Source organism: Dama dama, chromosome 20 (assembly GCF_033118175.1).
Source record: "Dama dama isolate Ldn47 chromosome 20, ASM3311817v1, whole genome shotgun sequence".
NCBI classification, from domain to species: Eukaryota; Metazoa; Chordata; class Mammalia; order Artiodactyla; family Cervidae; genus Dama; species Dama dama.
This window is the reverse complement of record NC_083700.1, coordinates 77610118-77637116: the sequence shown is the minus strand read 5'-3', so window position 1 is coordinate 77637116 and position 26999 is coordinate 77610118. Positions and strand designations below refer to the sequence as shown.

The following is a 26999-nucleotide window of genomic DNA, read 5'->3' as shown; positions in this document are numbered from 1 at the left end:
GTAGGTGCCTTATTGTCTGCATCTTACCGATCAGGAGATAGAGACCGAGGGAGGTGCAGGAATATATCCCAGCCACCTCAGGAGCCAGGAAATGGCAGAGCTTGTGTTTGGACCCAGCCTCTTCTGCTCTTCTATTCAGACCCAAGCCTTGGCCTAATGGAGTTAATCAGCAGACCTTGTGGAAAGCTCTTGTTCTGAGACCACAGGCTCTTTAAGAACAGAATGTTCTGTTCAACACTGTGTTATTCTTTGTGTTCAGAGCAGTGTCTGGCATAATGAATATTTATGGGATGAAAGAGTACCTGGATGGTGGCTCTTAGCACCTCCTTCTTCACCCTATCTGCCCCTAAAGGAGCTCTGAACTGGGCACTTTTTGGCTGCCCTGGCCTTGGTCCTTGGAGATGGAGATGCTTATTTTTTTTGAGGTGATTTATGGGCCAGCCTGGCCCATTTGGTGGCCAGTGAGGAGTTCCAGTGAAGGCAGATGTTTCTCATTGGCCTTTTTTTCAAAGATGCGCATAGAGTTATTATGCACTGTCAAGGAAAGATGGAAAAAAAAAAAACCAAAATACTTTGGAGGAGTCTTTAAATTGTGGCAGCTAGCAGTCAACTCCAGGACCCCTGCTGGCCATGAAAAGCTTTCGCTCCATACCTGTGTTTGACTTGGGTTGCAGTAATGAGCAGGTAAACACTAGCAATTAGTTCTCTTAATGTGCCCAAGTATGTTGATAATTATACTTTACATTTATATAGAACTTAGTTTACAAAGTGGCATGTCTATTCTCTCCTTTGATCTCCTGAACATCCTGGAACATACACAGGGCAGGAGTGATTAGCCCTACTTTACAGATGAGGAAACTGGTAACAGAGAGGTTAAGTCATCTGCCCTACACAACTCAGGTAATAGTGGAGAAGATAGGTCTTCACCTTCTTACCTGTCCTCCCTCCAGCAAAACTTCCATGTCAGTATTGTACTGGGGATGAAAGTAGTAGGTTGGTTTATTTTTTTAAATAATTTTTTATTGGAATATAGTTGATATACCATGATGTGTTAGTTTCTGCTGTATGGCAAAGGATGTATTTCTTTTTGTTGTTCTTCTTCCAACTTAGTGAGGGCCTGGATTGGGCCAGTTAATCTTTCTGGATATCAGTGTACCAATCTGTATAATGGGGAATAAACACTGCCTGTTAGTGAGTGCACTTGGAGCTAAGGAGGTTGTGAGAGTTCAGAACTTTTAAAACAATTTCTGAGTGAAGATTTTTGGAAGGGACTGTGATAACTCTGATCCATTTCCCACAAAAATAAGCTAAATGGCACCTCCCCTGGCCACGCTATCTAAAATAGCACCTCTTTTACCTCATTATCATGCTTCAATTTTATTCACAGCATTCGCTGCCATTAATTATATGTTTGTATTTATTTGTTTATGGCCTGTCTGAATCCTCCCACCCAAATGTGACTGCCACGAGAGCAGATACTTGGTCTGTTTTCCTGCACTCCTGAGTCACTAGCAGGTGGAGTTGTGCCTGGCACAGATAACCACTTGTTGAGTAAATGAATGAAGGAATGAATTGGAGCATGTAAAGATGCTTTTGAACTGTGGTGTTGGAGAAGACTCTTGAGAGCCCTTTGGACTGCAAGGAGATCCAACCAGTCCATCCTAAAGGAGACCAGTCCTGGGTGTTCCTTGGAAGGACTGATGCTGAAGCTGAAACTCCAATACTTTGGCCATCTCATGCAAAGAGTTGACTCATTGGAAAAGACCCTGATGCTGGGAGGGATTGGGGGCAGGAGGAGAAGGGGACGACAGAGGATGAGATGGCTGGATGGCATCACCGACTCGATGATCATGAGTTTGAGTAAACTCTGGGAGTTGGTGATGGACAGGGAGGCCTGGCGTGCTGCGATTCATGGAGTCGCAAAGAGACACGACTGAGCGACTGAACTGACTGACTAATGATTGAAAGTAAGCTGGAACTGGATGATTGAAAGGTTTGCTTGAGTATTCCTGAGCATTGAGTATTAACAGTATTATTGAGTATAACAGTAATATTGAGTATTAACAGAGGGGTCTTGGTCTGGCTTTCCACAGATCATTTCTGGCTCAGCCATCCAGTGGCTTTAGAGCCTTGAGTACCAACTTACGCCTGGGTGAAACAGGCTCAATAATCTCGGTCCACACAGCAGATACAGGTCATTGTATGGCACTGTATGCCGCGCTGTGACAGCTGTGAGTGGCCTGAAGACTGGGGCCAGTTTTGTCACTTTTCTCCCCAGTACTTAGCGCAGAGCCTGGTCCACAGAAAGGTAACAGAAACGTTTGCTGAATGAATGAATATATAAGAAGAAATGGCACAGGGCTCTTAATCCACGTCCAAAATGAAGGTCTCCATTTGAGGATAAGCTTGGTGCACAGCACACACATTCCCCTTTCAATTTGAATCAAATCTCTCTGGAGAGAAGGAGGCACTAAACAGTTAGTGCCCTAACCTACTGCAAGGAAAGGCAAGCCTAGGCTCCAGATCCAGTTCCATGCCATGTTTTGGAATTTGTGTTTACATCTACCTTCATCTCCATCCTTTCGGCTCCAGCATAAGCAAAATTATAACCCAACACACTGACTTGCATGCAATTATCAGAGCTCTGGTGCTCCTCCGTTGAGGGACTTTGTCCCTGAGACTGCTGACTGTTTGAATGACAGATCTAAAGTCAGGGTTGCAGAATCAGCCGGAGTTTCCTGCTCCTTTGCAGCAGAGGCAGGAGGGAGAGAATGAAAGATTCTGAAAATAAAGGTAAGGGGCTGACTGCAGAGGGGAGGCTAAAAGATGCTAGGGTTAAGATGTCACTCCATGGACATGCTGAGTGTATATTATATGGCTGGTGTAAAATTAGTGTGCATATATTACTTAAAAAGTCTAGTTATATAATAAACATGACTTTTAAAATTAACTGGTTTCTGGTTTCCAAATACTGTGTCATTCAGTTTTCCATTTTTGTGCTACTAAATATAACAACATTTTTGCATTCTTCATTTAATCCTGGCTGAGTAACACATATTTACATTTCACAAATTTCCTTATAATAGCTTGCTTTTATTTCAAGAGTATTCACAGTACTTAATATATAGCTCTTCAATGCATTATTGGAATTGCAATATCTGAAATACTTCAGACTTTTTACAGTCTGGGTTCTCAAGAAAAATGTTGACCAAGAATCCTTTAATGAAGATTCACCTTTTCAGGAGGATCCAATGGGGAGCCGTCACTGACCTTCAAAAGTGTTTATCTTGCAGAGAGATTTTCAGATGCAAACTCTCCCCCCACCCAACCCTAGCCTCCCTCCCTAGATCCCTGGGTCCTCCCCCAGCACCTTCCCCCCACACCCCCCAATTCTGTTGAGGCCTGGGGGAAGACAGAACGGATTTAAAGGAAAATTCAGGAAAGGACAGGGGTCTCTAAAGTGAGCCAGACAAATATAAAGCTCAACAACGATTCTGGAGCATACTGAGGTTTTGAATTCCGAGGCTGCTTACATTTTCTTCCGCAAACGGGGGAGGAGCTCTAGATCTCTAGGCTCGGGGAGGCTACAGGGCGTACCCCAATCTTGTTTCCGGGAAGGAGCCCGTCCTTGGTACGTAGGTGCTGCTCCTGGTTGGGGTGCAGGAGGAAGATGCAGGGCAGCCAGGCTCCCGGGGAAAGCTCCAGGGCAGCCGCAGCGCCATCACCGCGCCACCTGGGCCAGCTCCTGCCTCCCCAGCGCTAATTTTAGGGTTTGTCTGCTGCATCGCGCCCCGCCCCCCGCCCCCCAGCAGGCGTTCGCTGATCTCACCCCAAGCCTCTGCGCAGCAATTTGCACTCCACTGTCTCTTCCCAGAGCTCTCTGCTTTAAGGACACCGCAGTACTTTGCCTTTGGGCATGGGGCTTGGATGCCCAGCTGGTGCCTGGCACGCAACTCCGGGATGGTTACTCATAACCTCCGACCCTCCCCAACGACCGAGATGAGTTGTTTGCGTGATCAGTGAGACCCGCACAGTCCCAAGCCTTCTCCTGACTCTACTGTGCGCAGGACTGCCTGGTTGACCTTCTTCAGGCCAGTCCTTGGCCACACACTCTGGCGTGTAGTCTTAACTTGTAATGGACAGTGATGTTTGTTCCATATTAAAAATAGACAAAACCCAACCAACCGAACAAATCAAAACCACTGCAGCCTGATGTTGGTGGGGAGGCTGGTATTTTAATCTATCACACTGTTTGTAAAGAAGGCTCTTAAGCCATCTCACTTTCTATAATTGAGGCTTTAAAAGGGGCAGGGGTAGCTGGTGTTAGTAGATTTAGGTCTAATAGGCTCTGGATCATTCACGTCCACATATCCATCTCTGTGGTTTTGATGTTTAAATTTTAATTAAACAGCCCGAGTGGGGAGATTTGTATGGTCCTGGTAAATCAAAGAGGACCTGTCCACTACTATTTGTAAGCCAGGCTCTCATGGACAAATAAAATGTGTGTGTTTAATTAAAATATTTTAAATGAACTCGGGGAGAATGTTGGCCTTTCTTGTGTTGTTTTCAGTAGCTGGAGAAAGGGTTTCTGGAAAGAAAAAAAATGTGCTTATATGCCCTGTCATGCTAAGCTAGAGGCATGGTTTAGAAGAAATTAAGACTGAGCTGGAGGCTCAGGTTAGGTTAATATTCACCATCATTTGAAATGGAAACACTCTCAGTTTCTCAAGTGTATCAGGATGCTTTAAACTTCAACCCTGCCAGCTGCCTTTTTGAGGGGAGTTGGTATTTAGAATTTTGTTCCACTTTATTTTGGAAAGAGCCTTGGTCAGCAGTGAGAATGGTTAGGTTCTTGCTTGTTTTGTCATTTAACTCATTAGTGATCTAGCACAAAACCCTTTGGATCTGTTTTCTTATATCGAAAATGGAGTAATGTTAGACCAGAGCACTGTTCTTCAGGTTGTGGGTCATGAGAAAGCAATTTAGTGAATCTCAAGCAGCCTTGTAGAAAAATGGAGTAGGATAGAAAATATCAGAAACCATTGTGTATGCTAAGTCTAAATAATTGTTTCCTGTAACTTCTGTTTTAGGTATTTATGTTTATTTATGTAGATATGCACTGTATTAATGTCAGGTCTGTTTCTTATTGCAAATCCTACTCAAAAGACTTTGAGAAACACTGAAATCAATCATAGCTTTCTAGTTTGTCAAGGAGTCTATGAAATGTGGTTTTATATGCATGTCCACTTTTGTTTGTATATAATGAGAATGACAGTAGTTTTTCCTCAAAATTTTGAAGGGGTTTGAAATCCCAAATAGGTTATGACTTATTCTGTTTCCCCTAAGGCCCTCACAGAGATGGGCCCTTAGAGATCAAAGAATCCTTTCAGGGCTGGGAGATGGGTGTGTGTTGACAGGACCAGTTAAGTGTGAGATGTGAGATGGAGTGTGTGAGCATGTTGAAGAGAAGGTGTGACCATGGTAACCAGACCATGAGAGCTATTTGTAGGTTCCAAAGTGCCAGTTGGTGACCTAAATATGAAACATAAATATCTAAAAATTAGTCTTTGTGCTGAAAAGTACCACAGGAAAATCATCAAAATGTTGTGCTTTGTTTGGAAGTTAGCTCTCCTTGAAAAGATTGAAAACAAGAACCAGGTAGAATCTTAAGAGACTGACAGGGACAAATAAATCATCAGAATGTTGGTAGGCAGAAACTGAATTTTTATAAGCTACCATCACGTGACTGCTGCTGCTGCTAAGTCGCTTCAGTCGTGTCCGACTCTGTGCGACCTCATAGACGGCAGCCCACCAGGCTCCCCAGTCCCTGGGATTCTCCAGGCAAGAACACTGGAGTGGTTAGTGTTCTCTAAATGTTGAGCTGTGGTTTAATAAATGCCTTTCTTTTTCCTCTTTTTAGTACATCTTAAGACAGTCTGATGAGGCTTTTAAACACAAACGGTGTTGTATAGCATTTACCCAACATATCTCAAAATGCTCTGCAAGCCAGAAAAAAACTGTGTATGAGGCAACTCAGAAGAAAATAGTTGAATGAGTTAATGAGTAGGTACTGGCAAACATGACAGCTAATTATAATAATAACAACCATAGCTCTTATTTAATGAACAAGTAATATGTGGAAAGCTCTCTGCAAGGTGCTTTACACATTGTCACAACACTGCAAGGTTGGAGATATTTTACATGTAAAGAACTGAATTAAGAATTTTGTACAGGGACATATAGCTAGTAAGTGGCAGACCCAGGGTTCAAACCTGGGTCATTTTATCTTCAAAACCATTCACATGGTGTGCAAGGGCTTAAGAGTAAGTAGTATGGGAAAATTGCAGAATTTTTAATAAGATTTTCAGCATTATTTATTGCTGGATTAATTTACTTATTATAAAAAGGGAAATTTGAACTGTAGGAAATGCTGGCTTTTGCATAATTTTCCAGACTGTGTTTATTTTGAAAATAGGCATTTTAACTCTTAAGTTCAGCTGCAAATTTTTCTTTTATTTTTAAGTTCTCTGAGTATTTTGTACAAGATTTTAGAAACAGAAATAAAATAGAATGGTGCAGAGTTTGAAAATTTGAGTGGAAACATCTTTTTTTCCTACAACAGTTTAGGGCAAATAGTTATCTTTTCAATTTTTTTCTATGTTTTATTTCAAAATAACAAGCGTGACATTTTGTGAGCAAATAAAATTATGCATGACATTGTAACACGTTAAAACTAGGATTAGAACACACTCTTTCCTGACAGATTTTGACTTTTTACTGAAAGTTGTTACAGAATCTGATTGGGAATTTGAATATTGTCAGATCCAGACTTCTGCATCCTAAATATATTAAAGTCTATGGTGTACATTCCCCAGTCTGCAGTTCAAAATGAAATCAGTGCTGTGCTTAGCCGCTCAGTCGTGTCCGACTCTTTGTGACCCCACAGAAGGTAGCCTGCCAGGCTCCTCTGTCCATAGGGATTCTCCAGGCAAGAATACTGCAGTGGGTTGTCTAGCCCTCCTCCAGGGGATCTTCCCAACCCAGGGATTGAACCCAGGTCTCCCACATTGTGGGCAGATTCTTTACCATCTGAGCCACCAGGAAAGCCCAAGAATATTGGAGTGGGTAACCTATCTCTTCCCCAGGGGAACTTGCTGACCCAGTAATCGAACCAGGATCTCCTGCACTGCAGGTGGATTCTTTACCAGCTGAGCTACCAGGGAAACCCCCTTAATGTTGTGTGTGTGTGTTTTAACTACCATGATTATTTTTAGAAAAAGTGATACTTTTAGAGAAAACTCAATTCTTTTAAGATTTTTGTCCTTGCTGCTTGGGACTGTGTAGGTTAGGCAAATGATGTATGTTCGTTGGGGTGATCTATACACGGTTGAGTGAGTTTCCAGCTTTCATGGCTAGCATGAGATAAAGCTGGGTTTAGAGCCTGGACTATGTTAGTGATTCTCAAATGCACATGATACTGCTTCCTGTCATCACGTGCTTCCTGTGGAACATACTAGAAATATGCAAGGGGCTCTAGCAGCATTCACTGGGAAGAAACTGGAAATGCTTGATGGCTGGCAGTGTTCCTGATTGTTTCATTTAATGTTCCATTTAATGATGAATTATTCCTGGGTCCTGTGCAATTTTCAGATGTTTTGCTGAAGAGGTAAGTTGAAAAACTCTCTTACTTCTCTGAGCCTAGAACATATTTGTTGGTTATACATATGCACTGACATTTCCAGGATTAAAAATGCTATGTAAAGCAAGGAAAGATTTTATTTAATACTTAATTGTGTTTGGAAAAGTCACTTGCCCAAAGCACCAATTTGTTTGAGACATCAATACAACATACCTGTCCCATTCAGTGTATGTACCTGTACGTGTATGAATATTTTATTTTGCTTGAGTATTTGTATATTGAAATCCATATTGTTTTGTTGTTTACTTCTCTTTTATATTATTGTTGATATATACATATAGTTATTGTTTAATTGGGTTAGGTAGATTATTTTATCTTTAAATTTAATCTTGAGATGATTAAATAAAAATAGATAAAATAGATTAGATAAAAATAGAGAATATTTTTATATTAGTACATATGCATGTTAGAGGGTAGGGCTTCCCGGTCGCTCAGATGGTAAAGAATCTGCCTGAAATTCAGGAGACCTGGCTCTGATCTCTGGGTTAGGAGGATCCCCTGGAAAAAGGGAGTGGCTACTCACTCCAGTATTCTTGCCTGGAGAATCCCACGGACAGAGGAGCCTGACGGACTATAGTCCATGAGGTAGCAAAGAGTCGGACTTGACTGAGCGACTGACACAGACACACACATGTTAGAGTGAACAAATGACTTTATTTTTATCTCTTTAATAACTTAAAAGTATTTCAGCAAACTTTTGGAGACTGTATATTCAATTTTACATTTCTTATTCTTTAAAAAATATTAGCTCAGTCTACAACAATGAGTTTGAGCTGAGCATTAACTGACTTCTTTAAGGGCAGAAATACTAGGATATAGGCATTATAAATCTTCTAAAAAATAATGTCACTGGTAATATATAGTTGTGTTACTGTAACTGGAATTTTAAAATTTCACTTTGTAATTGTTTGCTGTTAGGATGTAAAAATATAGTTGATTTTTATTTGTTGACTTTATTTCAGTGACCTTGTTAAATTCATTTATTAAATAGTGTTTAGATTTTTGTAGATAGTAGGTTTTCTATCAATAAAGACGCTGTATTTCTTACTTTCTAGTCCTTATAGTTTTTATCCCCTTAGTAGCCAGTATTATTGCACTGGCTATGCTCTCTCAAAATGTTTAATAGAAGTGGTGATGGTGAGCATCCTTATCTTGTTCCTTATCTCAGAGAAAAAGCTATCTTTCCCCATTAAATACATTATTTGATGTAGGATTTACACAGACATTTTTATATCAGGTTAAAAAAGTTAACTTCTATTCCTAGTGTGCCAGGTTTTATCATGAATTGGTGCTGAGTTTTATCAAATGCTTTCCTGTTTGGGGAGCCCAGCCTGGTGCTCTGTGATGACCTAGAGGGGTGGGATGGGAGGAAGGAGGGAGACTTCAGAGGGAGGGGAAATATATATATATATATATATATATATATATATGTATGTATGTGTGTGTATATATATATAATGATGACTGAGTCCTGTTGTTGTACAGCAGAAACCAATACAACATTGTTAAAAATTATCCTCCAATTAAAAAAAAAAAGAAATGTTTTCCTGTTTTGTGATGATCATATGACTATTCTATATTTATTCTGTTAATATGATGAATTACATTGATTTTTTCTTTTTGAATGATCTTTTTAAAGTTTGAAGTATAGCTGGTTTACAATATTATATGATAAAGATGTACAGCATAGTGTTTCAAAATTTTTATAGGGTATAGATTATACCCTATTTATAGTTGTTAGAAAATGTTGGCTGTATTTCCAGTGCTGTACAATGTAATACTTAGAGCTTATTTATTTTATACATAGTAGTTTGCACCTCTTAATCCCCTTACTCCTATCTTCCTCCTCTCCTCTTCCCTCTCCCCACTGGTAACCACTAGTTTGTTCTCTGTATCTGTGAATCTGTTTCTGTTTTGTTATATTTATTTGTTTGTTTTATTTTTACATTTATGTTTTGAGTGTTTAACTTTGCATTACTTAGTAAACTCACCTTAGTTGTGGTATATTATCCTTTGCATATATTTGCTGGATTTCACTTGCTAATATTTTGTGGCAGAGTATTTTTGTTCACAAGAGAGATTAACCTGTAATTTTCTATTGTGGTGGTGTCCTTGCCTGGTTTGGACATGAAGGTTTTGCTGAACTTATAAAACAAGTTAAGAAGTAATTCTTCTTCAGTCTGTTCTCCTGAAGAGTTCTGTGAGATTGCAGTTATTTTCTAAAAATTCACTGGTGGAAACCATCTGTGTCTGGAAATTTTGTTGTGGGAAAGTTTTAAAATATGGATTCATTTATTGTAATAGGTATAGATTTATTTAGATTTCTTATTTCTTTTTGTGTTTTAGTAAGCTTTTTTTTAGTGTTTTTATTTAGTAAGTGTTTTTCTAAGAATTTGTCCATTTTACCTGAACTTTCAAATTTATTGGCATAAGGTTTTCTTTACATCCTCTTATGATCTTTCTTATATCTGTAGGTTGCCTGGTATTTTCCCTACTTTTATTCCTGATATTGATTTTCTATTTTTTATACTGGTAGTTCTCAGTTTTTGCATGCGTATAACAAAGATTTTATAAGTTGTATTAATCTTCACAAAGAGCTAGCTGTTTTTGGATGGGCCCCACGGCTTGCAGGATCTTAGTTTCCTGAGCAGGGATCGAACACTCGCCCCCTGCAGTGGAAGCAGGGAGCCCTAAACACTGGACTGCCAGGAAGGTCCCTTGCTCTTTGTTTCTAGCTTACATTTACTGTGGTCAGAGAATGCACTTTGTTTATTTATTATACTTTTATTGTTTAAAAATTTTAAATTTTCTATTGGAGTAGATTTGAGAAACAGTGTTGTGTTAGTTGTAGGTCTACAGTAGAGTGATTGTTATACATATTATGCATCTGTTCTTTTAAAAATTCTTTTCACGTTTAGGTTGTTACAGAGTATTGAGCAGAGTTCCATGTGCCATACAGTAGGTCCATGTTGGTTTTCTATTTTAAATGTAACAGTGTGTGCATGTTTGTCCCAAGCTCCTAATCTATCCCTACCCCCACTCCTGCCCCTGCCTCCATAATCATGTTTCTTCTCTAAGTCTGTGAGTCTGTTTCTGTTTTGTAATAAGTTTGTTTGTGCCTTTTTAAAAAAAATTCCACATATAAGTGATATCATATGATATTTGTCTCTCTCAATCTGATTTTCTTCACTTACTATGATAATCTTCAGGTCCATTCATGTTGCTGCAATTGGCATTATTTCATTCTTTTGAATGACTGAGTACTATTTCATTGTATATATGTACCACAGCTTCTTTATCCATTCATCTGTCTGTGGACATTCAGGTTGCTTCTGTTTCTTCGCTATTGTGAATGGTGCTGCAGTGAACATTGGGGTGCATGTATTCTTTCGAACCACGTTTTTCTCTGCCCAGGAGTGGGGTTGCTGAATCATACATGTGCTCTGTTTTTAGTTTCTTAAGGAACCTCTGCACAGTTCGCTATAGAGGCTGTACCAACTTACATTCCCACCAACAGGGTAGAAGGGTTCCCTTTTCTCCACATGCTCTCCAACATTTATTGTTTATAAACTTTTGATGATGGCCATTCTGACTGGTGTGATGATATCTGGTTGTACTTTTGATTTGCATTTCCCTAATAATTAATGATATTGAGCATCTGTTCATGTGCTCTTGGCTGAAGAAATGTCTATTTAGGTCTTCTGTTCATTTTTTGTCTGGGTTGTTTGTTTTGATATTGAGCCACATGAGCTGTTTGTAAATTTTGGAGATGAATCTCTTGTTGGTTGCATCGGTTGCAAATATTTTTTCCCATTCTGAGTTGTCTTTTTGTTTGTTTATGGTTTCCTTTGCTGTGCAAAACTTTTGAGCTTAATTAGGTCCCATTTGTTCATTTTTATTTCCATTATGTTCAGTTCAGTGCAGTTGCTCAGTCATGTCTGACTCTTTGCGACACCATGAATCGCAGCACGCCAGGCCTTCCTGTCCATCACCAACTTCCGGAGTTTACTCAAACTCCTGTCCATCCAGTCAGTGATGCCATCCAGCCATCTCATCCTCTGTTGTCCCCTTCTTCTCCTGCCCCTAATCCCTCCCAGCATCAGGGTCTTTTCCAATGAGTCAATTCTTTGCATCAGGTGACCAAAGTATTGGAGTTTCAGCTTCAGCATCAGTCCTTCCAATGAACACCCAGGACTGATCTCCTTTAGGATGGACTGGTTGGATCTCCTTGCTGTCCAAGGGACTCTCAAGAGTCTTCTTCAACACCATAGTTCAAAAGCATCAAGTCTTCGGCGCTCAGCTTTCTTCACAGTCCAACTCTCACATCCGTACATGACCACTGGAAAAGCCATAGCCTTGACTAGATGGACCTTTGTTGACAAAGTAATATCTCTGCTTTTTAATATGCTATCTAGGTTGGTCATAACTTTCCTTCTAAGGAGCAAGCGTCTTTTAATTTCATGGCTGCAGTCACCATCTGCAGTGATTTTGGAGCCCAAAAAAATAAAGTCTGCCACTGTTTCTACTGTTTCCCCATCCATTTCCCATGAAGTGATGAGACCAGATGCCATGATCTTAGTTTTCTGAATTTTGAGCTTTAAGCCAACTTTTTCACTCTCTTCTTTCACTTTCATCAAGAGGCTTTTTAGTTCCTCTTCACTTTCTGCCATAAGGGTGGTGTTATCTGCATATCTGAGGTTATTGATATTTCTCCTGGCAATCTTGATTCCAGCTTGTGCTGCTTCCAGCCCAGCGTTTGTCATGATGTACTCTGCGTATAAGTTAAATAAGCAGGGTGACAATATACAGCCTTGACGTACTCCTTTTCCTATAAAGTGAAAGTGAAATCGCTCAGTTGTGTCTGACTCTTTGTGACCCCATGGACTGTAGCCTGCCAGGCTTCTCTGTCCATGGGATTTTCCTGGCAAGGGTACTGGAGTGGGTTGCTAAAGATATTGCTGAGATTTATGTAGAGTATTCTGTCTATATTTTCCTCTAAGATCTTTGAGTATCTGGTCTTAGATTTAATTCTTTAATCCATTTTGAGTTTATTTTTGTGTATGGTGTTAAAGGGGGCTTCCCTAGTAGTTCAGACAGTAAAGAATCTGCCTGCAAGCTGGGTTCGACCCCTGGGTGGGGAAGATCCCTTGGAGGAGGAAATGGCAACCTACTCCAGTATTCTTGCGTAGAGAATTCCATGGAGAGAGGAGCCTGGCAGGCTACAGCCTGTGAGGTTGCAAAAAGTTGGACACAACTGAGAGACGAACCTACATACACAGTAGTAAAGAATGTTCTAATTTCATGTTTTTTTACATGTAAACATCCCGTTTTCCCAGTACCACTTGGTGAAGAGATTGTCTCTTCTCTACTGTATAGTCTTGCCTCCTCTTTCATAGATTAATTCACCATAAGTGTATGCATTTATTTCTGGGCTTTCTATCATGTTCTGCAGATTTAAATGTCTGTTTTTGTGCCAGTATCCTACTTTTTTGATGATTGTATCTTTGTAGTACAGCCTAAATTCAGGGAGCCTGATTCCTCCAGCTCCATTTTTCTTTTTCAAATTTGCTTTGGTTCCTCGGGGTCTTTTGTGTCTCCATAGAAATTTTAAGATTTTTTTGTTTTGTTTTAGTTCTGTGAAAAATGCCATTTTGCATTGAATCTGTAGATTGTTTTGGGCGATATAGTCATTTTAACTATCAATTCTTCAAATTTAAGTACATGGTATATCTTCCTATCTGTTTGTGTTGTCTTTGATTTCTTTCATCAGCATCTTATAGTTTTTGGAGTTCAGGTCTTTTGTCTGCTTAGGTAGGCTTATTCCTAGGTATTTTATTCTTTTTAATGTGATGGTAAATGGGATTTTCACATGGTCCACAGCCTTGTCTAACTCAATGAAACTGTGAGCCATGCCATGTAGGGTCACCCAAGATGGACGGGTCATGATGGAGAGTTCTGACAAAACTTGGTCCCCTGGAGAAGGGAATGGCAAACTACTTTAGCATTCTTGCCTTGAGAACCTCATGAACAGTATGAAAAGGCAAAAAGATAGGACACTGAAAGATGAACTCCCCAGGTCAGTAGGTGCCCAATATGCTACTGGAGATCAGTGGAGAACTAACTCCAGAAAGAATGAAGAGATAGAGCCAAAGCAAAAACAACACCCAGTTGTGGATGTGACTGGTGATGGAAGTAAAGTCCAATGCTGTAAAGAACAATATCGCATAGGAACCTGGAATGTTAGGTCCATGAATCAAGGCAAATTGGAACTGATCAAACAGGAGATGGCAAGAGTGAACATCGACACTTCAGGAATCAGTGAAATAAAATGGACTGAAATGGGTTTTAGCTCAGACGACCATTATATCTACTACTGTGGGCAAGAATCCCTTAGAAGAAATGGAGTAGCCATCATAATCAACAAAAGTGTCTGAAATGCAGTACTTGGATGCAGTCTCAAAAATGACAGAATGATCTCTGTTCCTTTCCAAGGCAAATCATTCAGTATCACAGTAATCCAAGTCTATGCCCCAACCAATAATGCTGAAGAAGCTGATGTTGAATGGTTCTCTGAAGAACTGCAAGACCTTCTAGAACTCACACCCAAAAAAGATGTCCTTTTCATTATAGGGGACTGGAATGCAAAAGTAGGAAATCAAGAAATACCGGGAGTAACAGGAAAATTTGGCCTTGGAGTATGGAATGAAGCAGGGCAAAGGCTAATAGAGTTTTGCCAAGAGAACGCACTGGTCATAGCAAACACCCTCTTCCAACAACGCAAGAGAAGACTCTACACATGGACATCACCAGATGGTCAATACCAAAATCAGATTGATTATATTCTTTGCAGCCAAAGAAGGAGAAGCTCTCTATACAGTCAGCAAAAACAAGACCGGGAGCTGACTGTGGCTCAGATCATGAACTCCTTATTGCCATATTGAGACTTCAGTTGAAGAAAGTAGGGAAAACCACTAGACCATTCAGGTATGACCTAAATCAAATCCCTTAGGATTATAAAGTGGAAGTGAGAAATAGATTCAAGAGATTAGATCTGATAGACAGAGTACCTGATGAACTATCAGCGGAGATTTGTGACATTGTACAGGAGGCAGTGATCAAGACCATTCCCAAGAAAAAGAAATGCAAAAAGGCAAAATGGTTGTCTGAAGAGGTCTTAGAGACAGCTATGAAAAAAAGAGAAAAAAAAGGCAAAGGAGAAAAGGAAAGATATATGAAGCGTTCCAAAGAATGGCAAGGAGAGATAAGAAAGCCTTCCTCAGTGATCAGTGCAAAGAAAGAGGAAAACAATAGAATGGGAAAGACTAGAGATCTCTTCAAGAAAATTAGAGATACCAAGGGAAATTTTCATGCAAAGATGGGTTCAATAAAGGAAAGAAATGGTATGGACCTAACAGGAGCAGAGATATTAAGAAGAAGTGGCAAGAATACACAGAACTATACAAAAAAGATCTTCACAACTCTGATAATCACGATGGTGTGATCACTCACCTAGAGCCAGACATCCTGGAATGTGAAGTCAAGTGGGCCTTAGGAAGCATCACTACGAACAAAGCTAGTGGAGGTGATGGAATTCTACTTGAGCTAAATTCTAATTAGCTACTTGTGCTAATTCTACTTGAGCTATTCCAAATCCTAAAAGATGATGCTGTCAAAGTGCTTTACTCAATATGCCAGCAAATTTGGAAACCTCAGCAGTGGCCACAGGACTGGAAAAGGTTGGTTTTCATTCCAATCCCAAAGAAAGGCAATGCCAACGAATGTTCAAACTACCGCACAATTGTATGCATCTCACACACTAGCAAAGTAATGGTAAAAATTCTCCAAACCAGGCTTCAACAGTATGTGAACTGCATGAACCATGAACTTCCAGATGTTCAAGCTGCGTTTAGAAAAGGCAGAGGAACCAGAGATCAAATTGCCAGCATCCATTGGATCATTGAAAAAGCAAGAGAGTTCCAGAAAAACATCTACTTTTGCTTTACTGATTATGCCAAAGCCTTTGACTGTGTGGGTCACAATAAACTGTGGAAAATTCTTAAAAAGATGGGAATACGAGACCACCTTACCTGCCTCCTGAGAAATCTGTATGCAGGTCAAGAAGCAGCAGTTAGAACTGGATATGGAACAACAGACTGGTTCCAAATTGGGAAAGGAGTACGTCAAGGCTGTATCTTGTCACCCTGCTTATTTAACTTATATGCAGAGCACATCATGAGAAACGCTGGGCTGGAAGAAGCACAAGCTGAAGTCAAGATTTCTGGGAGGAATATCAATAACTTCAGATATGCATATGACACCACCTTTATGGCAGAAAGTGAAGAGGAAGTGAAGAGCCTCTTGATGAAAGTGAAAGAGGAGAGTGAAAAAGCTGGCTTGAAACTCAACATTCAGAAAACGAAGATCATGGCATCTGGTCCCATCACTTCATGGCAAATAGATGAGGTGACAATGGAAACAGTGAGAGACCTTATTTTTTGGGGCTCCAAAATCACTGCAGATGGTGACTGCAGCCATGAAATTTAAAAGACTCTTGCTCCTTGGAAGGAAAGTTATGACCAACCTAGATGCTATTAAAAAGCAGAGACATTACTTTGCCAACAAAGGTCCGTCTAGTCAAGGCTATGGTTTTTCCAGTAGTCATGTATGGATATGAGAGTTGGACTGTAAAGAAAGCTGAGCACTGAAGAATTGATGCTTTGGAACTGTGGTGTTGAAGAAGACTCTTGAGAGTCCCTTGGACAGCAAGGAGATCCAACCAGTCCATCCTAAAGGAAATCAGTCCTGAATATTCATTGAAAGGACTGATGTTGAAGCTGAAACTCCAATACTTTGGCCACTTGATGCAAAGAACTGACTCATTTGAATAACCCTGCTGCTGGGAAAGATTGAGGGCAGGAGGAGAAGGGGACGACAGAAGATGAGATGGTTGAATGCATCACCAACTCAATGGACATGAGTTTGAGTAAACTTTGGGCGTTGGTGATGGACAGGGAGGCCTGGCGTGCTGCAGTCAATGGGGTCACAAAGAGTGGGAGATGACTGAGCGACTGAACTTAACTGAACTGAAATGGGATTGTTTTTTGAATGTTTCTTTCTGATCTTTCATTATTAGTGTGTGAAAATGCAGCAGATTTCTGTGTATTTATTTTGTATCTTTCAACTTTACTGAATTTGTTGATGATCTTTAGTACTTTTCTGGTGTGATCACTCACCTAGAGCCACTCGCCTTTAGGATTTTCTGTGTATAGTATCATATCATGTGCAAACAGTGACAGTTTTACTACTTTTCTCATTTGGATTCCCTTTATTTCTTTTTCCAGAGAATATACTTTGGATGATTTTAGTTCTTTAAAATGTGTGGCTACTTACTTTAGGGTCCTGTGTATTGTCAATTTACACATTAATATATGTGTATTTTATGTATACTTTCAAAGAATGCACATTCTGAGGTTATTTGGTTCCACATTCTATATATGCCATCATGTCAGTTTTTAAAATCTTATACTACAAGTCTTCTATATCCCTCTAACTTTTTTCTCATCTCTTAGTTACTGAGAGAGGATTAAACTCCCATTATGACTTTAGATTTCCTGTTTCTCTTTTTATATTTGCTAAGTTTTGCTTTTATTAACTTTGAGGCTCTGTTTTTAGGTGCCTGCCATATAAATTTAGAATTGATATATCTTTATTGTGAAATGTTTCTCCTTTTCCCCAGTAATGCTTCCTACTTTAAAATCTACCTTTCTGATAGTAATGGAACCATATCAGCTTTCTTTGGGCTAATATGTACATGGTATATCTTTTTACATATTTATATTTAAGTTTTTCTGTGCCCTTATGTTTTAATATGAATCTTCTTGAGAGATATATAAAGTTTTCAAAAATCCAGTCTGACAGTCCTGGTCTTTAGTTTGAGTATTTAAAGCTTTTATTATAATTATTCATGTTTGTTTCCTGTTTGTGTTCTGTTTTTTGTACCACTTTCTTCTTTTTTGCTGTTTTTTGGACTAATCTAGCATTATTTTTAACTTTCCATTTTTTTCTCTACTAGCATGTTGCATGTTTGTTCTCATTTTACTTTTCATTTTGTGTATATGTGATTACCCCAGTTCTACTTACCACATTCAGACAACATTAGACTCTGGCAACACTTTTACTTCATCCTGTGTCCTCCCCTTACCCATCCTCCTTCCCCCACCTTCTGCCTCTTGTTTCATTATTATTATTCATTTAAATTTTATTTGAGCCCCCATGAGACACTAGCATCATTGCTTCGTTAACGTTTTTTAAACTGGAGTATAAATACTTTACAATGTTGTGTTGGTTTCTGCTTATAACAACGTGAATCAGCTATAAATACCCACATATCCTCTCCCTCTTGAGCCTCCTGTCACCACCACCCTCTCTCCCTTGCAGCATCATTGTTTTTTACAATCAATTTTCACTTAAGTGTATTCACATATTTTCCCTATCCATTGCTTTTTACTATTTTCTGAATTTCTGTGTTTTTCCCTAGGGATCTTTCCTTTCTGAATTAAAAAAAAAAAAAAAACAAAACTTCCTTTGTATTACTTGTGATACTTATTTTCTATGAAAGAACATTCTGGTTTTTTTTTTTTTTTTTTGGGGTCTGGAAATGAATTATCTTTACCTTTGCTTTTGAAGATAATTTCATTGGATTAATAGAGGATGCAGCACACCCCCTTTCATCCCCCAACACACACTTTAAAAAGATGCCATTCCATTGTCTTTGACTTTTATCTTTTCTTGGAAATGTTGGCTGTCAGTCTTGTTGCTATTTGATGTTATGTCTTTTTTCTTTGCATACTTTAAAGAGTTTATTTTATATATTTGATTTGTGGTAGCTTTTCTAGGCATGATTTTTTCCCTTCTGTTTATCCTGCTTGGGATTTTCAACCTTTCTTGAATTTGTGAGATGATGTTTTTTGTAATTCTTTGCCATTATATTTTCAAATATTATTTTTGCTCCTGTTTTCTCCTCTCTTTTGTGTTCTTTTATGTTAGAAATTTTTACTCTCTTCTGTGTATTCCTTACTTTATTATCTGTATTCTTACTGTTTCTCTTTTTCAGTTTGATTATTTTTTGCTGTTTTAAGATTCACCAACTAGTTCTTTGTTGTGTCTAATGTATTATTATACAATCTATTAATTTCATTTCATTTTATATTTTTCAGTTTTAGAGTTTTTATTATCTTATTTAAAAGTAGGTTCACCATCTTGTAATCTCTTTTCTCAAATATATAGTCACAGTCATCTTAAAGACCATGTTTAATACAGCTTTATTAAAGACCATCTTTAATACAACTCCAGTGTATAGGTCACTTGTATGTTTACCTTTTCTGTTTTTCCTTCTTGACTTCTTTCTTCATATGCCTGACAGTATTTTACTAGATGTTGAGCATTATGTATGAAGATGATCTGAATGATGTTTTCTGTTTTATGAGAGTATTTCCACTACCCTTTGGTGGCTTAGATGGTAAAGAATATACCTACAGTACAGGAGACCCGGGTTTGATCCCTGGGTCGGAGGATACCCTGGAGAAGGAATTGGTAACCCACTCCAATATTCTTACCTGACAGGGTACAGTTCATGGGGTTGCAAAGAGTCAGACCCGACTGGGTGACTAACACTCACTTGCCCACAGTAGAAAGGAGATTGCCTCAGTCCAGTCAGACACTCAGTTCCGTGAAGGATGTTTTGCAGACACTCAAGATTTGGTCTGTTTTGGGTTTACGCAATTCTAGATCCCCAGGAATGCTGACTGAGAACCTGAGATGAGAACCTCAGCAGGTCCTAAACTCGAGTTTTTGTGTTCCTATACTGTGAGTCCGTTGGAAACTCTACTCTGCAAAAATGCTCATTCTGCTTTCCGTTTCCGTTCTCTGTGGCTTCTGAGCCCCTGGCCCGTTCAGCTGAATTAGCAGTACTCCTGGGAGGAGTTTCTGTCAGACTCACTTCTCTGGGCCCCTGCAGAATGTGCCTTTTCAGCTCTGAACGCCACTTGCATTGTTACAGCCCCGCAAGAGTGGCTGAAGTCCTGCAGTCTTCTCTGTCTCTTGGCAGCTGCTCTCTGCCTGGCTTCTCAACTTCCTTCCCCATGTCAGGAATCAGCAAACAACCCCTGAGGGAAAAATGAGCTTTCAGAAAGTTGGACTTACCTCAGTGAGTTTTCTGTCTCTCCAGGATCTGGCTCCTCAAATCCTGACTGCTCAGCAACTCTCCTGTTACTTCAACAGATGTTTTCGGATTTTATCTGGCTTTTTTAATTGCCCTCAGCAGAAATATTGGTCTTCTACATTCTACTCTATTTTAGCTAGAAGTTGAACCAGATCGTGTTTTTTTTTTTTTTTTTTTTTTAGCGTGGACAATATTAAACATCTTATACAAAGTATAAAAGGTATGTACAGTTGGTTTCTAGTTACTGTTTTTTATTTTAGTTATTCTGTTTCTTGCTTATTAAAAGCTTGTGTCTTCTTTCCCCATATTTCTCTGGAATGCTTGCCATTTTTTGTTGCTTTGTTCCAGAGAAAATGTATTACTAAATGGCTTTTTCATTTTCCCGAGTCTGGCCCTCCATCCAGTTGTTTACTACTTTTGTGATTTTATGACTTGAAATTGTCAACTCTCACTTCCTAAGTTCAGATATGATTCTGAAATTTGCAAAATAGTTCGAATTATTGAGGTACAGTAAGTTTTAGAACACTTGATTCAAACCTTTATACTGTAGATGAGTACATTTTTTTTTCCAACATCCTTCCCATGATGCAGGTTATTTATAGTGTAGTTGCACCTGTGATTTCATTTTGCTGTGTCTTTAGTCTCTCAAGGACAAGTTCAGTTCATTCACTTGTTCATCTCATACTTTTTAAGCACTTACGTACTAGACTTTCCTGTAGTTTTAGGAATTAGATAATTCCTAAAATAAATAATAATTTATTTATTATATTATTATAATATAATAATAATTCAATATATAATTCTACTCACATGTGGCATAAAATGAAAAGGTGACCAGATGATTGGTGCATTACCCATTTGTGGAAATGTTTTCTACATGTTTCTAAATTTTCTTTTAAGATGAAACAAAATAGTGCTTATTTTTCAGTCTTTGCAGTGTTTCCCTACTTAGTTGTTGGTATTATTCTGTTACTAAATCTGGCTGCTGGTTTTTTAGTTATATTCAGTTTGCGAAAATTCACTGGGCTCAACACATAATTTGATCAGTCATTAGTATTATCACTTTTACACTTCAGTAAAAATTTTAAAAAGAACTAAGTGTGAAAGTGCTGCACTCAATATGCCAGCAAATTTGGAAAGCTCAGCAGTGGCCACAGGACTGGAAGAGGTCGGTTTTCATTCCAATCCCAAAGAAAGGCAATGCCAAAGAATGCTCAAACTACCACACAATTGCACTTATCTCACACGATAGAAAGTAATGCTCAAAATTCTCCAAGCCAGGCTTTAGCAATATGTGAACCGTGAACTTCCAGATGTTCAAGCTGCATTTAGAAAAGGCAGAGGAACCAGAGATCAAATTGCCAACATCCGCTGCATCATTGAAAAAGCAAGAGAGTTCCAGAAAACATCTATTTCTGCTTTATTGACTATGCCAAAGCCTTTGAATATGTGGATCACAATAAACTGTGGAACATTCTGAAAAAGATGGGAATACCAGACCACCTGACCTGCCTCTTCAGAAACCTGTATGCAGGTCAGGAGGCAATAGTTAGAACTGGATATGGAACAACAGACTGGTTCCAAATTGGGAAAGGAGTATGTCAAGGCTGTATATTGTCACCCTGCTTATTTAACTTATATGCAGAGTACATCATGAGAAACGCTGGGCTGGAAGCAGCACAAGCTGGAATCAAGATCTCTGGGAGAAATATCAATAACGTCAGATATGCAGATGACACCACCCTTATGGCAGAAAGTGAAGAGGAAGTAAAAAGCCTCTTGATAAAAGTGAAAGAGGAGAGTGAAAAAGTTGGCTTAAAGCTCAGCATTCAGAAAATGAAGATCATGGTATCCGGTCCCATCACTTCATGGCAAATAGATGGGGAAACAGGGGCTGACTTTTTTTGTGCTCTAAAATCACTGCAGATGGTGATTGCAGCCATGAAATTAAAAGACACTTGCTCCTTGGAAGGAAAGTTATGACCAACCTAGATAGCATATTAAAAAGCAGAGACATTACTTTGCCAACAAAGGTCCGTCTAGTCAAGGCTTTGGTTTTTCCACTGGTCATGTATGGATGTGAGCGTTGGACTGTGAAGAAAGCTGAGCGCTGAAGAATTGATGCTTTTGAACTGTGGTGTTGGAGAAGACTCTTGAGAGTCCCTTGGACAGCAAGGAGATCCAACCAGTCCATCCTAAAGGAGATCAGTCCTGGGTGTTCATTGGAAGGACTGATGTTGAAGCTGAAACTCCAATACTTTGGTCACCTGATGCAAAGAGTTGACTCATTTGAAAAGACCCTGATGCTGGGAAAGATTGAGGGCAGGAGAAGAAGGGGACGACAGAAGATGAGATGGTTGATGTCATCACTGACTCAGTGGACATGGGTTTGGGTGGACTCCGGGAGTTGGGGTTGGACAGGGAGGCCTGGCGTGCTGTGGTTCATGGTGTCGCAAAGAGTCAGACATGACTGAGTGACTGGACTGAACTGAACTGACCTGAATACTGTAATGTCAAATCTAAAGAAAGTGCCAAAGACAAGAAAGCTTGAAAATCATTGATCTAGTGTAGCCTCCAATCCCTAGGGTGATCAGGGAAGAGAAGGCTGAAGCTTCGAAAAGGGAGTGTCTCATGGAGCAAGGATGGACACTCAGGCTCTCTAACTCCTAGTTCTGTCTTACTTTTCTAACTGGTTGGTCCAGGAAAAGCAGGAGGAGGAGAAACTCAGCATGCAGCAACATTGGAGCTTGATGATATTCTCAGAACCCCAAATGCAGCTTGTGTGAGTCAGCACTTCCTACTCTTTCTGTCCTCTTCTGCCTCTTCTCTGGTCATTTAAAAGCAGATCCTTTTATCTCAGGCAAACTTGGAGATGGTTCTTTTATCACCTAAGAATCATTTGACTATGTATGCCTAGGAAAGAGGATAATTTGTGCCTGTGAAATCTAACAAGGGCCCAGCACAAGGTACATCTGTTCCCATCTCTAAGCCATTTTTAGTTTGGTGCTGTATGGTTTAAATTTAGAATACATTTTTTTTTTCAAACTGGGGGTGATGGTGCAGAGATTGAACCCAGCTGTGAGTTCTGCTGCTGTGAAATGAATGGCGAAAATCTGGGAACTCGTGTTAAAAAAAGAGGACTCAAGAAAGAGGGTGGCAGGGGAGGGTACTTGGCTTAATTGGGGTGGGGTGGGGCAGTAAGAAGAAAGAAACAGTGGGAGATATCTCTGTTTCCCCTCCTGCTTCTGCAAGACTTGGCCTACTGAGGATGTGGTGAGAGTATTTTATGTATAAACACACACACACACTCACACAGAGACATACACTCAGACACACACAGACACATACACCTTGGACTTGGTCGTGAGTTATTAAGTCACGTTGGATGCATTTTACTTTCTTAAAAGCTAAATTTTGAGTTCCCAAAATGCTATTCCTTCTGCTTGAAATCTACTTCTCTTCCTCTTTCCCAGCTGTCAGTTCTACTCCTCTTTTAAGTAGTAGCTTCCTCAGGAAGAATTTCTCTTACCCTAGGTCCCTCCCCATGCCCTGCCTTATAACATGTCCTCAGAGCATTCTATGTTTTCCCTTTCATGTTACTTCCAATACTTTAAATTACTAGATTAAATTCAGGCAGATCACAGACCTTCAAAATATACTGTAAAAGGGAGGAAAGGAGAAGAGAAGAAAGGAGGGACAGAGGTGAAAGAGAAGACAGCCATGTTTGGATCCCTCCTCTCAGAGACTGACAAGATGGGCAGTTTGAGTCTCAGTTTTCTCATTTTCAAAACCAAAAGAGTAATCCAGGCATGCTTCGTTTTATTGCACTTTGCAGATACTGTGTATTCTTTTCTTTTTTTTTTGTACAAATTGAAAGTTGGCAGCAACCCTGGGTTGAGCAGCATTTTCCCAGCAGCATTTGCTCACTTAGTGTTTTTTCACGTTTTGCAATATTTTGAACTTTTTTCATTTTTGTTATATTTGCTATGGTAATATGTGGTCAATGATCTTTGATGTTGCTCTTGCAAAAATATTACAACATGCTGAAGGCTCAGATGGTGGTTAGCATTTTTTGTTTTAGCAATAAAGTACCTTTTAAAGTACATTGTTTTTTAAGACATACTGCTATTGTACACTTTATATATTATGGTATAGTATAAATATAACTTTTATGTGAAAATTGCATGACTTGCTTTATTTTGATATTCACTTTATTGGAGTCATCCTGGAGCCAGACCTGTGACATCTCTGAGGTATGCCTATAGTCAGCTCAAAGGGTTATTGTGAGATTAGAAATAATGTGTACAAAGCACCTAGTATTGTTCCTGACACAGAGGTACTTAGTACTGTGTAACTAAAAAGAATATATGCTCCCCCAAAGAAGTTAGGAAAAGCACAGTGGAAACCTGTAAAATGTTCATTAACCCATGCTTCAGAGATAATTTTTCTTAAAATAATTGTATCCCCATAGAAAGTGGTACACTTTCTATGTATGTATGTATGCATGTAGAGTGGTATGGGGATACCACTCTAATGGCAGAAAGAGAAGAGGAACTAAAGAGCCTCTTGATGAGGGTGGAGGAGGAGAGTGAAAGAGCTGGCTTGAAACTAAATATTAGAAAAACTAAGATCATGGCATCTGGCCCCATTACTTAATGGCAAATAGAAGGGGAAAAGGTGGAAGTAGTGACAGATTTCCTCTTCTTGGGCTCTAAAATCACTGCAGATGTTGACTGCAGGCATGAAATCAGAAGACAATTGCCTCTTGGCAGGAAACCTATGACAAACCTAGACAGTGTGTTGAAAACCAGAGACATTTCTCTGCCAACAAAGGTCCATATAGTCAAGGCTATGGTCATGGTCATGTACAGTTGTGAGAGCTGGACCATGAAGAAGGCAGAGCGCCAAATAATTTATACCTTCCAACTGTGGTGCTGGAGAAGACTCCTGAGAATCCGCTGGACAGTATGGAGATCAAACCAGTCAATCTTAAGGGAAATCAACCCTGAATACTCGTTGGAAGGACTGATGCTGAAGCTCCAGTATTTTGGTCATCTGATGCAAACAGATGACTCATTGGAAAAGTCCCTGATGCTGGGAAAGATTGAGGGCAGAAGGAGAAGAGAGTGTCAAAAGATGAGATGGCTGGATGGCATCACCAATGCAATGGGCATGAACTTGGGCAAACTTCAGGAGATGGAGAGGGACAGGGAGGCCTGATGTGCTGCTATCCAGGGGGTCGCAGAGTCAGACGTGGCTGGGTGGACAATAAGGACAACAGAAAGTGTATTCCTTTTCTGTGTGTATCTTTATATTTCCATATATGTGCTTTACCTTGCTGAGATCGTATTTTCTTCTTCACATGTGACTGCCTGCCTTCCATATTTTTTAGTGTTGTGAAATACTGTTATAGTCATAATATTTCATAATAATAACCAGGCCTTCAGCTATTAAAAGAAGATCTAGGGGAGTTCCTTGGTGATCTGGTGGTTAGGATACTGTGCTTTCACTGCTGTGATCTGGGTTCAGCCCCTGTTTGGGGGACTGAGATTTCACAAACCGTGTGGTGCAGCCGAAAAAAAAATATATATCTAGAAACTGACACTTTAACAATTCCAACTCTACCTTTAACTGGGCAATGTTTATGATTTAGGATGATAATTCAAATCCAAAGAAAATAAATAATATAGTGCTAGGGTATAAATTGACATTGTTTTTAAAAAAACACCAAAATCCATCTGAGTAAATTTGAAGCTCTATTTGGCTTTATTCAGTGATTCATGAATCGGCCAGTACTCCATCTAACAATTGGAAAGGAGCTCGGAGGAGCTGTACAGAGTGAAAGACTTTTATAGGCAGAAGGGGATGGAAAAGGACGTTTCTAAAGAGCAGGTTATTTCAGGCAAGGTCACCTTTCTTTGGGGAAAGGTGGGGTCTATATGGCAGATTACCTCACTAGTGCCAACCAGGTAATCCCAGATTGATTGGTTGAAGGTCACATTCCAGGGAGAGGCTGAAGCTGCCATTAGGTTAGATATTATCTTAGTTTGATAGGTTAGATATTATCTTAGGTTATTATATTAGGTTATTATCTTAGGTTAGATACTATCTTAGTTGACATGGGGCTTAGCATAAGTGATTCCATTTTGGGCGTGTTGTTTCTTTTTAACGATTTCACCTTTTTGTTCAGACTCTCAGCCTGAACGTTGTGATCAAAATTCAAAGCACCACTCTTAGTCACTGCTCTGTGGTTCTCATAGCTTTTATTGATCCTCTGTGTGATATTCACAGGTCATGACTGTTTTTTGCTGCATTTCTGTGGTATTCACAGGTCATGATTTCAGGTTTACATTTTTAAAGTCAGTCATTTTCTGTGTTCCTTTTCTGATGTTCTAGTCTTATGAAGACCATTTGCTTGGTGGTTAGCAGCTCCTAGAATGGTGGTGGTGTTGCTCAGTTGTGTCTAACTCTTTGCGGCCCCATGGACTGTAGTCCACCAGGCTCCTCTGCCTGTTGATCTTCCAGGCAAGAATACTGACCAGGTTGCTATTTCCTACTCCAAGGGATCTTCCTGACCTGGGGATTGAACCAGTGTCTTATGCATCTCCTGTACTGACAGGCGGATTCTTTACCACTAGCGCCAGGCTGCAAACATGCCTTTAAAGCTTTTGAAAGAATACAGCATACCAGGGGGACTGATACCACCATTATAAGCGGGTAATTCCCAATGTCTGGATGCCCTTTGGAGCCATGGTCCCCAAGACATAAATCAATCAAAATTAAATAAGTTAGAGAAAGATCTGATTGAAAGAGTTACCTTTCTAAGCCAGGTGGCTTGCTCAGTGATCCTAAGTAATTGAGTTTCAGTTTCCATAGAAGTGTTAATCCAGGTGCAACAGGTGGTGTTGACCATAGTACAGATAGCTCTTTGCTCAGCTGGAAGATAATCAAGGACTATCCAGTTATCAAGAACAACTTTGGCCAGAGAGTCTAAGGAATTTTGGGGGCAGTTATTGCTTTAGCATAGGATGTTGCAGTGGTTTCAGGAGTTAAGGAGATATTCCTAATTATAGCCTTATT

At 39.6% G+C, this 26999-nt stretch overlaps 1 protein-coding gene across 1 annotated transcript in view; it reads left to right on the top strand.

Moving 5' to 3' along the window:
• DNAJC6 (DnaJ heat shock protein family (Hsp40) member C6) overlaps positions 1–26999 on the top strand; it is a 177309-nt gene that overhangs the window by 6763 nt on the left and 143547 nt on the right. The gene's annotated exons all lie outside the window — the stretch shown is intronic.